A 14,278-nucleotide genomic window follows, 5' to 3' on the forward strand; every position below is an offset into this window, starting at 1 on the left:
GCTCTTCCTCATAGGAAAAAGTCTCGCTTGGAGGGTTTCTTGATCTCCGCTTGTATTCATTGTCCTCATCACTGCTAGCGTCTAAGCCGAGTGAAGGACGTTTTCGCTGCGCTCGGCGCAACTTCTTCTTCAAGTCATCAATTTCTTGTTGTAAAGTCTTTTGATCGTTTCGCTTATGGGATGCATGTCCTTTCCCTTTCGAGCGGCTCCTGCTCATGTGGGAGGTGTTCACACTGCCCTCTCGCTGTTTGTCTTGATCTTTCTCCCGTTCGAGATTCAAAAAGTTGTCCTGCCGTTGGGAATCTACGCGTCCGATTTGGAGCGGACCTGATCCTTCCATTTCTTATGGTTTCACTTGTCGAGACACAAGTTCTCCCCATAGACGACACCAATTGTAGGGTCCGTTTTTGGGGCTCAGGCCTAGTAAGTAGGTGATTCTGGCCCAAAGAACCCTAGACAATGAATTTGTAGAGAGCGGGTTACAGAACTGGGACTTGACGAAGTGAATGTTAGTTAATTTTAGGCCATGCAGCGGTTTGGACGTAAGAATACCTCCTTCATGTCCACTGGATACTTGGTCCGAGGAGATGTATGGGTTTGCCTCTGTTTCTGATTAAAGGCTCTAATCTTTTTCCCTCTCTCTATATCCTTCTTTCTTTTCTTTTTCTGATACCTTCTTCATGGGATGCCCTTCTCTTATATAGCCTCCTTAAAGTAATAAGGGCCTTACACTTGTTGATCATCTGAACCTTCACTTGAGTGCCTGTCCCATCGGACATCCACCCTACCTTTCTATGAGTTGCAGTGGCCATGGTAACACTGTTCGCCTGTCCTCTCCACATTAATGCGGCCAGAAAAGTAGTTTCCTTGTATTTAATGCGACAGTTGTGGTCTCCCATTGGACATCCTATACTCTCGTTCTTCTCCTTGCTTTGTGAGGCTCATCCTTACTACCAATATTTGTTTAGAATGATTCCCCATTATGGATAGGGTGCACGTTGGGCCCATATTTGGCACATCCGAGGAGACATTCCTCCTCGGACGTCTTTTTAAATAAGTTTGGACTTATTAGGGTTGGGCTGGAAGTCTTTTTGGCGCCCCATTTTCTCCTCGGTTGTGGCTGGACTCTGCATGGGCCCAAGGCCCATTGTTTGACTTGGGAATTTTACCCTACAAGACCTATGACATTTATTTATTTCATATTATAAACTCATGTTTACTATCTATCTTATATCACAACATTCATAATATTTATTACCAAAACTCATGGTAATTATTCATCCTACATGTCCATTATGATTATCTATAGAGAAACTCATGAGAACATCTCATTATTCCATTATAGTGGTTGTTACTATATTTATTTAAAACTCATGATAAATATTATTCTCAAGAAAATATTTGAGGTCATTATTTAAAAAGCCCCAAAGAAAATATCATTTACAAAGTAATCCATAGCAAAAATTATGAGAAACTATACAAGTTGTTATATAAAGCCCAAGGAAATTAATACCCAAAATCTATCATAAATATTTATTAAAGCTCGTGGATTTATTTTATTTCTACTAACAACTAAAGCCCATAAGGAGTAAAAAACCCATGGCAAAGCATGTCTTTAATGCCCATTTTGTAGGCCTAAGAATCTCATGGAGTAGGGAACAAGCCCAAGCAAAGACAGGCCATGTGGCCCAACTAAAAGTGCTAAAATGGGGCAAATTTCTAGCCCAAAGAGGTCCCAGAAAGAGACTTTATAGTGGGCAACTAGTCCTTATTCATCTCTAATGAGAGTACAGCTAGAAGCCTTTACAAGAGAATCAAGTCTTTGAGGATGAATTAGGGGCTGTCCCATTAGTTTTTCTGTCACTATCTACCTGACGTGAACAGTGCCCAAGGGTTGTGATGTCAGCTGAAGTCTAAAGGGTGATGGAACTCCATCATCTTCCTCAAGACTGTACCTCTAGCGGAAAGGGGGCTGAAACCAAGTTATCCAAACTTCAACAAATTGATGCTATAAATGTAAAAACATGCAAGACATGATTCATGTGCCAAACCCATGAATCCTAAAAGGGAAAATTTGGGAACATGTGGTATGGAGGGTATAAAGGGATCTCCAGTGGAACCCTCTGAAGTAGACTTAAACTTTGACACTTAGCTTGGGGTGTTGAATCCTACTTCCTAGGGACCAAATCTCAATTGCAATACTAGGATTCTTCCTTAATACTTGCCTTAATCCCATTGGTTGAACACAATCTCAACAATCTTAGCATTTAATGCAAGATTACCCCAAATACAACCCATATGTGACATTGCCCAAAGAAGCAAAACAGTTCCAAAAGCAAATCTCCCATTTTTAGGCCAAATCCAGGTTATTAATTTAGCTAACTTGATCCCCTAAATCAGACCTACATATTTTTTGGATTCTTGTTAATTAATGCTTCTCTAAACTCCATTATAAAAGCATGAGCACCTCAGCCCACAAGGGGACGGCCACTTCCTCTCAAACTCTTGATTTGTTGGCCATTTTGTTTGTGGTTTAGCTCTCCTTAATCTCACCACTCATTCCTCTTAGGCCACACTCACCTAACCTCAGATATTCCTTTCCCCCCTCTACATAATTACAGCTCATAAATGTCTTCCAATAAGTCATAGACAACCCACCACCCACTAAAGCCTTAACCTTAGTATTAATCCTATCCCACTCACTCAAAACAGCCCACATTACCCCATTCATGCCTTATGCACACATACTCACCAAAATCTTAGTTTAATACTTGCTACACTGAGCAAGGATCTCTCCCTCCCTTCATACCATGCCAAATAATTCTTTTTTCATCACTATGCAGCCACTAATATTTACTTATTGTTTTACTATGGGAGGCTATAATGTATTAGAGATTTTTGGAATTTTTTCTTCATATTAATGTAATGATGGCTGAGAGTACTGTGAACCCTATTGAGCAAAATACACAAGAATTTCCTGAAGTTAATACTTCATTAAATTTATTTAATAATTGAATATAGTTTATTCTACCGCAATTACCCTACTGTTGTAGGACTGATTTGAACTATGATACTGCAAGAGGACTAATAATATAACAAACTAACAACAGTAACGTGTTTAATGGGCTTTATTGTTGTCTTCTTGTCAGGGTGTAGCCTCTATCTCGTACTTGGGCGGGCTTACACGGCACCGAAAGCCTTTGGGCTTTATTTCAAGGGACCATCGTCAAGTTTCGGCTTAGCTACCCCATATTCTATTTTGGAACATCAAAATTTTCCCCTCAACATTTTTGCGACTCCGTTGGGGAGCCAACCGTGGTGAAAGTCTATCATGCCCTCAAGGTTTCATAATAGCCAACAAGAAGCAAGTCAACATGATGTATATTCGTGTATGTATATATATATATATATATATATATGTATGTATGTATATGTAAGTGAACACTCTATTTTCTTTCCTTCAAAAAGGAAACAATTTTTTTTTCTTCAAAAAAAAAAAAAAGTTGTCCTTTGCCATAAACAATACAATATTTACACATGGACAGTCAAAAAGAAAAAGATAACAATGCATATATGTATGTTTATATACATGCATAAAAGAATGGGCACTATTTGTTTTCGTTCAAAATCACAAAACATTTTTTTCTTTGCCATGAAAAGTATAATATTTACACGTAAATGGCTAAAAGAAAAGGGTAATAATGCGTATACATATGTTAGTATACATGTGTATACATATACATAGGTGAATGAACACTATTTTATCACAAAACATTTTTTTTTTCTTTCCTTCCCTTTTGGCTCAAAAAGAAAAAAATCATTCTTGCAAAAAAAATGGGCACAGTAGCTACGGTTGGAGGTGTCCTCTGCTGTGAACAGTGCAATATCTTCACATGAACAGTTAGGAAAAACATGTGCACGCATAAAAAAGTAACAATGGGTAGCCCCTTTTACACAAAAATTTCCTTTAAGCATGAACCTTTTACAAAACAATGTCCATAGTCAACTAGTCCTTCTTTCGCGTGTAATATTGGTACCTACAATTGAATGACCTTTTGCACGCATAAAAAAGTAACAATGGGCAGCCCCTTTTATGCAGAAAAATTTCTTTTAGGTATGAACCTTTTACAAAACAATGTCCATAATTAACTATTCCTTCTTTACCATGTAATATTGATATCTATAATTGAATGACCTTTTGCACAAATAATAACAGCACTTATAGCTGAACAAGTCACAACTAAGTAAGCTTTTCTATAGCTGAATAGTTTCACATACATGAATAGTAATAGCGCCGTTTTCTTTTTTCCTCCTATTACATGGACAAAAAAGAAGTCTTTATAACTAGAGAGTCTCAAAACATGTAGTAACACATTAGATACATATTACATCCCAACAGAGTTGCCCACTAGAAAAATAAACTAAAGCATGAGTAGCCTAATCCAATAAGCCACCAAAGGTTTCCGCGGAGGAGGAGCCACCGCTGGTGGGTAAGGACAGCATGATGGAATTATTTTGACTTGTCAAAAGGGATAGTTCCATTGACTTAGCTGCAATTTCTTTCTCTAAATCTGCAATCTTCACCACAAGCTTAGCCAACCTCATCTCACCATCACGAACTTTCAAGATAAGTCATTACATTGCTATCTTTAAATTTATATTGAGTATATGTTACTCTACTATGCTCATATCACTCAGTAAAAATTACTTCAATATTATATCACATTCATCATTCAATTAAAACAATCACATTAAATGTATATTACTTTATCTTTACCCTTATTTCAACCATTGATCGAAAATTATTATGTGAAACATATTGTTTGTTTCGACCATCGTTATGCTTCTAATACTTTGGAATTTGTCCATTTTGTAGACATGAAACCCCTGATCATAACTCCTTGCAACTGAAATCATCAATATTATCCTAATCGCTAAAGGAAATCCTTCTTGTACCACCGGTGAACCAAGTAGATTGGTAGTCATCCCTTAAAGAAGCTTTGTCGTCATTGAAGCCATGTTAGCCCCACACATATTCAGGACCATGGTGACTCCATAATGTTACTAGAATCATTATATTCACATCATTGGAACCCTTGGAATCTCAAGCATCATCAAGGGTATAAACTATCCCACACTTGGGGGCTTTGATCTAAAGTGCCTAATCAATCTAACATCCCTATATCCAGGGACATTTGTCTTGAAAAAGAAGTCTATAACAACAGCTATTATTGTCTAGCCATGGCAGAAGGGGAAAATCTCATGAAACCTATCAATGGCAACTGGCTGGAGCTATATCATACTTAACTCAATAATCATATTTTCTGCAAAATGCTTTGAAAATAGAGAGTAAGCGTTATCTTTACTCTAAAACATGAATATCTTACATTTATTTCAAAACTACAAATATTTTAAGATACATTTTTACATAGATATTTATATTTCAATCTCACTTGCAATGATGACCTTTGGCAACTTGATATCTCCAAAATAAATTATCATGATTCTAACAAGTTATTTTTACAAAATAAAATGAATAACTTCCATTACTGCATTTTGGTTTAAGTGCATCAATTTTTTGATGATCAAAACATGTGTCAAACTTATAAATATTCAAATTTGATAACAGCCTCTATGGCTGGGCCTCTTCAAAATAAAATGGTCATGTGATTTCACAAATAGATATTGCCTCCATAACCATACTTTGAATTGTTTTTTGAGCCTAAGTATAGTGATTTTCTAACAATCAAGATATCTTGACAAAAGAAATTTATGATCAAAGAAAATATTGCCTATACGTTTGAACCATTTTCAAGTCATTTCATAAAAAACAACATATATGACTGGACTAATTTTCAAAACATCACATAAAATACAACATTTACGGTTGTATAAGCTTACAACATACTTCACATTACATAGTGATTATGTTACATTACACCACAATACATCACAAAAAGCAAATTTTTGAAAAGATACACCTAAAAAATATAAGAATCTACTCCAACAAAGCCATTGCCAAAGATCTCCACTAGAAGGGAAACACCGTTGAAAGACTCATACTCTCATCCCTCTGATCAAAGGATAAAGTTCAGCCATCATTAAGGCAATATTCTCCTCGGATCGGCTATCTTCATCATCACAAGTAGTACGTGATTTAGTTGCACAACACGTACGATATAGCAACCTACAGCTAGAACAATAGTCCTCTCATACCAACACCGATCTTGCGTCCAACCATTACATTACATTACATCACAATACATCACAATACAACACAAAAAGAAAATTTTTGAAAAGATACACCTAAGAAAATATAAGAATCTACTCCAACAAAGCCATTGCCAAAGATCTCCACTAGAGGGGAAACACCGTTGAAAGACACTTGATCTCATCCCTCTGATCAAAGGATAAAGTTCAGCCATCATTAAGGCAATATTCTCCTCAGATCAGCTATCTTCATCATCACAAGTAGTACATGATTCAGTTGCACAACACTTATGATATAGCAACCTATAGCTAGAACAATAGTCCTCTCATACCAACACCGATCTTGCATCCAACCATGAAACTAGAATGTTTCTTTACAATATCTCCAAATACCCTTGACGATCAATCTTTTCAAGAGCAATGACAACAAATTTTCTGTGCACCGCCATGAAGTAAGAGAGCATAGTTAAATATCTAACGTTAACAACAAAAGAGCAAATGAACAGTATCAAGACATAATTTCTTCTAGTAGTATGAGCAATTTCAGATCATACTTGGAGATTTTTTATTCTAAGGAACATCATGAAGATATGGCAGAATCAAAGTTGGAACTCTTCAAAAGCAGTCTTTCCAGTCGTAACAAAATCAGTAAGGCTTTTGTCAATTGCCATTATGTCTTCAACGGCAAAACCTAAAGTGAAAATGCATTAGTAGTAAATATACATGATAAGAAAGAGGGAAGGGGCATAAAATTACCGAATTCTGTATCTGTATCCTCAAATCCATCATCATACTTCCTTGGCTATGTCTTGTTATTATCACCAAGCTGTTGGAACCACAAGGGCAGAAAAATGCAAGTCCATGAATGAAGACAAGGAATAGAAGAAAAAGGAAAGAAAGGATGTAAGAAGATAAGGAGTTCTTGAAGAAACCTCTTCCATAGGTTCATAAATCTTCATCCTACCAGCAATTGTCTTCCCCTAAATTGCTCCATTATGACAGTTGGATTCTGGAACCAATAGTTGGATTAACAAAAGTATCAATTTGATTAAATAACCATCATCAGAGGGTCTAGATTCATCACGATTGGAATTCTCACTAGATTAGATTTGGGGGCTTCCACCACAATGTTATTCTCATAGTCCACTTATCTGGATATCTCCTCCATTAACCAAACAACTATTAAATTCAACATCTCTAGACTCAAGTGGCGCATTAGATTATGGAATACAATCTTATAGCGGAACAATGTCACATCACCAATGATATTGGCTTTATGAAAGGGGGTCAATAAAACACTTTATTATCAATCTTTGAGCTTATTCAATTAGGCCAATCAATAATGGGCCCACAAAGACCCATAAATCGAATGGGGGTTAGCAGAAGCTCTTATCGCTGGGTACAAAACACCAGTAGTGGCTGGAGCCCATGCAGTTTCGTTACTAGAATATCTCTTCGTAGCACCCACTTCAAAGGTGCACTAATTGGATTATCCTTCTCAATTACCATTGGAGGGCTCGTATCACCTTGCCAGCGGCTCCAATTCTACCAATAGTTAAATTCTCTTTATCAACCACAAATGCAAAAGAAAAACTCAATCAAGAAGAGTTGAATCAGAAAAGGAGGATGGGAGAAGTTCGGAATGAGATAAAAGGGTTCTCTTAGTCTTAGAAAAGAGGAAGAAGCTCTCTCTTTCAGGCTCACCATCTCTCTCTCTCTCTCTCCCTCTCTCTCAACCCACGCAACACAAGCTTATGGACTTATTCAAACTCACATGTGCGACCAAAGGCAGGTTGATCACACATAATCAAGGGGCTAAAGGTTAAGGTACAATTTTTTCACTCATGCCACATGCTCTAATCCTATTTAGTCACTTTTATTTATTCACCAAAAATACCAGAATATCACCCATATATCATTTTGGGCCTCCATGAATATTTCTCAATGGCCCACAAATATTTCCTATCTCATTATCTATAATAGGCCACCATTTTTCCCAAAAAAAAAAAAAAAAAAAAATCACACGTGTAAACCTAATATTTTTCTTTCAAAAAAATATAGTATCACTAATAACTTGATCACACGTGACTTGGGGGGTTGAATGTTAGGCTACTTTTTTTTTTTACACCTAATTTTATTTGAGTACTACCTATTTATACCACTAATAAGTTACTGGGTTTTCCCAAATATTTTTTTGCACTTTTATTTCGTTAATCACAAATATTTCATATCTCATTATCTAAATTGGGTCATGATATAAACTATCACAAAAAGCCCAAAAACTCATATGTTATCCAATTTTATTATCATTATTTAGCTAAGCCCAAAACTGATCCTATGAACCTAGTACACACATCCTATTCTATTTAAGGCCTACGAATACTTATGCTTAGCAATATTTGAAAAGCCCATGATCCAAATCCATGGCAAAACAATTTTATCAATGGAATTCAAATCCATAATCAAAGCCCATGGTTTAAACCCATGGCAATTTATTTATCCAAAACCCAATTCACATTGGCAATATCAAAGCCCAGTTCTTGCAGGAAATATTTAAAGCCCAATTTTCATTGGCAACATCAAAGCCCAATTCTCATTGGCAATATCAAAGCCCAGTTCTCGCTGGCGATATTTAAAACCCAAATCTCATTGAAAATATCAAAGCCCAATTCTCATTGGCAATATCAAATGCCCAACTTACGTTGGCACTATTAAAAGCCCAAGCTAACTACTTGACACTATTTTATCAAAAGTCCAAGGTTATTAATACTTAGCAAAATACTATATCATAGTTATTTCACTTAAAAGTCTAATAATGAACAATACTTTAGATTCTTAAACCTATTACTATAATATTATAAGCTCATGGAATTTATGAATTATCTATTCTCAAAACCCATGACAATCATCTTATAAAAGCCCATGGAAAGTTATGATTATTAGACCCATGACATTTATTTATTTCATATTATAAACTCATGTTCACTATCTATCTTACATCATAACATTCATAATATTTATTATCAAAAGTCATGGTAATTATTCATCCTACATGTCCATTATGATTATCTATAGAGAAATGCATGAGAACATCACGTTATTCCATTAAAGTGGTTGTTACCATATTTATTTAAAACTCATGGTAAATATTATTCTCAAGAAAATATTGGAGGTCATTATTTAAAAAGCCCCAAAGAAAATATCATTTACAAAGTAATCCATAGCAAAAATTGTGAGAAACTATACAAGTTGTTATTTAAAGCCCAAGGAAATTAATACCCAAAATCTATCATAAATATTTCTTAAAGCTCATTGATTTATTTTATTTCTACTAACAACTAAAGCCTATGAGGAGTAAAAAACCCATGGCAAAGCATGTCTTTAATGCCCATTTTGTAGGCCCAAGAATCTCATGGAGTAGGGAACAAGCCCAAGCAAAGACAGGGTCATGTGGCCCAACTAAAAGTGCTAAAATGGGGCAAAGTTCCAGCCCAAAAAGGTCCCAGAAAGAGGCTTGAAAGTGGGCAACCAGTCCTTGTTCATCCCTAACCAGAGTATAGCTAGAAGCCCCTACTAGAGAACCAAGTCTTTGAGGATGAACTAGGGGTTGTCCCATCAGTTTTTCTGTCGCCCTTTACCTGACATGAACAGTGCCCGAAGGTTGTGATGTCAGCTGAAGTCTAAAGGGTGATGAAACTCCATCATCTTCCTCAAGACTATACCTTCAGCGAAAGGAGAGCTGAAACCAAGTTATCCAAACTTCAACAAATTGATGCTATAAATGTCAAAAACGTTCAAGACATGATTCATGTGCCAAGCCCATGAATTCTAAAGGGGAAAATTTCGGAACATGTGGTTTGGAGGGCATAAAGGGATCTCTAGCGGAACTCTCTAAAGTGGACTTAAACTTTGACACCTGGCTTGGAATGTTGAATCCTACTTCCTAAGGACCGAATCTCAGTTGCAACACTTGGATTCTTCCTTAATACTTGCCTTAATCCCATTGGCTGAACACAATCTCAGTAATCTTAGTATTTAATGCGAGATTATGCCAAATACTAACCATGTGTGACATTGCCCAAAGAAGCAAAACAATCCCAAAAGCAAATCTCCCATTTTTAAGCCAAATCCAGGTTATTGATTCAGCTGACTTGCTCCCTTGAATCAGACCTACGTTTTTTTTCGGATTCTTGTTGAATGTTCAAAATGTGTGTAAAACACCCTTGAACGTTTAGACCCCCAAAATACAAAATACCAATTCAAGCTTATCAACAAACAATGTACGTGTGGAAAATGTAAATAACCTAAAGCAGAATTGACAACATAATCTAAACCAAATAAAATCACATCTACAGCAGAAATTATATGGCAAAGATTAAGGGAAGAGAGATGCAAACACAAAGACAACACTGCGATGTGTTATCAAAGAGGAAACCGAAACCCTCGGCATAAAACCTCTCTACCGCCCTTCAAGTGGTAAATAATCCACTAAAAAATCAAGTTCGGATACATGAACAGCAGAAGACCCTCCAAGCCTAATCTACCCAGTGTACCTAACACCTCCAAGCTCCTACTCGAACAAGGTTCCGCCGAACCTATTTCTTCTTTAGCTTACCAGATTCCGCTATAGCCCATAGCATCAACCAATATGAAATTGGTCCCTTCCTAACTACTTCCCAAGCACCAAATAGCCTCCTCATAGATATGTGTATGGTGAGAAAAGGATTTGGCTAATAAATCTCTCAAGGATGTAACAATGGAGAGGGTGAGAGTTGAGGAATTTGAAGAGTCACTATGTAAAGATTATGGATAAGTCAATCTTGTTTTACTCTAAGGTTTCTCACTCAAAATTCTCTCTGGAAGCTCTTAATATTTCGTGGGTATTAGGGGTATTTATACTGGTGTGTGTTTGGAATGCGAAGAATCAATTTTTCCAAAACAGAGCTGGCTGGCAGCTTGGCCTCGCGACTTGATTGAATCACGAGTTCAAGCCGCGAGATAACTGAATGGCCAGTCTGGAGTTTTTGTCCTGTAGTGCTCCAACTGGCATGACTGTTCAGCTTCTTCGCATGCTTCACTCGTATGCATCTTCTGATGGCTTGCAAGTCGTGAGGCACCTGCGAGATCCAATCGCGAGTCCCTGCTTCACTACATAGTCCTAAGCATTTCTTCACATTCTCTCACACACTACCCTTGCATGATTCCTACCTAAATATAGGGTTACTAATTGCTAAATTACAAGCAAATTTGTTTGCGGTTTAGCTCCCCTTAAGCTCACCACTCATTCCTCTTAGGCCACACTCACCTAACCTCAGATATTCCTTTCCCCCCTTTACACAATTACAGCTCATAAATGTCTTCCAATAAGTCACAAACAGCCGACCACTCACTAAAGCCTTAACCTCAGTATTAATCCTATCCCACTCACTCAAAACAGCCCACATTACCCCATTCATGCCTTATGCACGCATACTCACCAAAATCTTAGTTTAATACTTGCTACACTGAGCTGGGATCTCTCTCTCCCTTCATACCATGCCAAATAACTCCTTTTTCATCACTATGCGGCCACTAATATTTACTTATTGTTTTACTATGGGAGGTTATAATTTATTTGAGACTTTTTGGAATTTTTTCTTCATATTAATGAAATGATAGCTGAGAGTACTGTGGAACCTATTGAACACAATACACAAGAATTTCCTGAAGTTAATGCTTTATTAAATTTATTTAGTAATTGAATATAGTTTACCCTACCACAATTACCCTACCACTGGAGGACTGATTTGAACTATGATGCTGCAAGAGGACTAATAATATAACAAACTAACAATAGTAACATGTTTATTGGGCTTTATTGTTGTCTTCTTGTTAGGGTGCAGCCTCTATCTCTTGCTTGGGCGGGCTTACACGACACCGAAAGCCTTTCGGCTTTATTTCAAGGGCCCATTGTTGAGTTTCAGCCTGGCTACCCCATATTCTATTTGGGAACATCAAAACTTTCCCCTCAACAATCTCCAAGTCAAGTAAACCATGCAAGTTTAAATTGTCCTGTATGCAAGTTTGGCTCCATAAGAAGACTTAGAGCCCGTTTGGTAATGTTGTTCTAACAACGTTGTTTAAGTTTTTTGGAAATACGTGTGGGTGAAAAAGTGTTGTGAAAATATGTGTTGTGTTCGTTAAACAACGAAAACTGTTGTTTAAATAACCCTACGAAACACCCCCTTAGCGTGTGACTTGGCATGTTTTACACGAAAATAGGATCCTTAGAATTTTTTTTTTCTTAAAACAAAATTATCCTAACTATAGTTAAATGTGCTGAGGTTTTATTAATTTGTTTAATAATGTGAGTGGTTTAAAATACCCAATATATGTTAAGAGGTGGTTTAAAGACAAAGGACAACAACATCTAATATCCAATACGCATAATGTAATCTACTAATATCTTTTCCACAAATCGTTTGCAGAAATTTTCAAGAGTTTTATCTGTAACTTTGTCTCAAATAGGAAACTTAAGGTAGTCATCATGAAAAGCAAGCCCCTAAATTTATTGTATCTTGATTTTTCTTCTTTGGACAGTACTGTCTAATCTCCAAGTAAAGTAAACCATGCAAGTTTAAATGGCCCTGTATGCAAGTTTGGCTCCATAAGCGTGCGACTTGGCATGTTTTACACAAAAATAGGATCCTTAGAATATTCCTTAAAAAAAAAAAAAAAAAACAAAACAAAACAAAACAAAATTATCCTAATTATAGTTAATTGTGCTGAGATTTTATTTATTTGTTTAACTAGTCGCTGACCTGTGCAATGCACGGAAAAACTATTAAGTATATGAAATATTATTTAATTTCATTTTACAACAATCATCATATCATAAATGCATAGTATACTTAGAAACATGAGGTAACATTAATAATATACAAATTATTTTATATAATTTTATTATATAATTATTTTATAAAATTTTATATAATAAATTAAGTTCTATCTAGCAAATATTTTAACTCTTTAAGTACTATCTGGCAAATATTGTAACTTTTTTGGGAATGAATGTTAAGTGAGCACAATTTTTAATTTATTTTTCTAAGATGTAAATGAATGTTTTGCAAACATAACTTTCGTTGATTTTTGTAAGAATATTTAAACAATTAATTTTTTCTTCTTCTTTGATTGCAAAGTAGGATTTCAATCTCAAAAATTCCTAACCTCAACGAAAATTAATAGTATAGTGATGCATGGGAAAATTAATAACTAAGTTCTAAAATAGTGTTATTTATTTATTTTTAATAATGTTAAATAATACATGAGTATTTATAAAAGTTCAAATCTCTTAAAACACTATACCAATATGAGAAATTCGATTGCTTTGTTCTACCCAAGTACAATGTTAAAAACAACATCTAACTTTGTATAACTTATTTGTACCTTTAATTAACAACCTTAAACTACTGGTAGGCATCCTACGTCTATTATCAATTGCATCCTTTCTTTCATGAACTTTAAGGTCTCTATCATTTCTTTTAACATAATCCCTTCTATACTTAACATAGAATTGCACATTTCCATCATAATGCAAATCACCTTATTGAATTGTTTATCAAATCCATTATTTCACTATGTTCGAAGTAAAGACATATATGGTCTCTGAAACATAAAATAGCTCAAATTATGAAAAATCCATTATTTTTTCTCTATTTTTTTTTTCTTTTTTGGTTCTAAATTGATGAATCAGAGAGAATATGGTATTATTTGAGTCCAATAATAGAAAGACCTATCTGAGTCCAACAATAGAAAGATACTTTGGTTTGCAAAGCTTGAATTTAGGACCTACCCCAATCCAACCACACCGTTTTGTCACTGGAATGAACCAAGAAGCAAAGGCTATAAAGATATTAACTTACCTCTCGGCACAGAGGGCATTTTCCTTTAGGCTCTGCTGACTTTCGCTTATCAACAATTGACACTGATGCAGATGAGCAAGCACACATGTAGCAGAATATATGGCCACAAGTGAGGGAATATGGATCAAAGACTGTGTCCTGTTAGAGGAAAAAAATCAAATAAAACC

The sequence above is a fragment of the Quercus robur genome, chromosome 9, assembly GCF_932294415.1.
Source record: "Quercus robur chromosome 9, dhQueRobu3.1, whole genome shotgun sequence".
Taxonomy (NCBI): Eukaryota; Viridiplantae; Streptophyta; class Magnoliopsida; order Fagales; family Fagaceae; genus Quercus; species Quercus robur.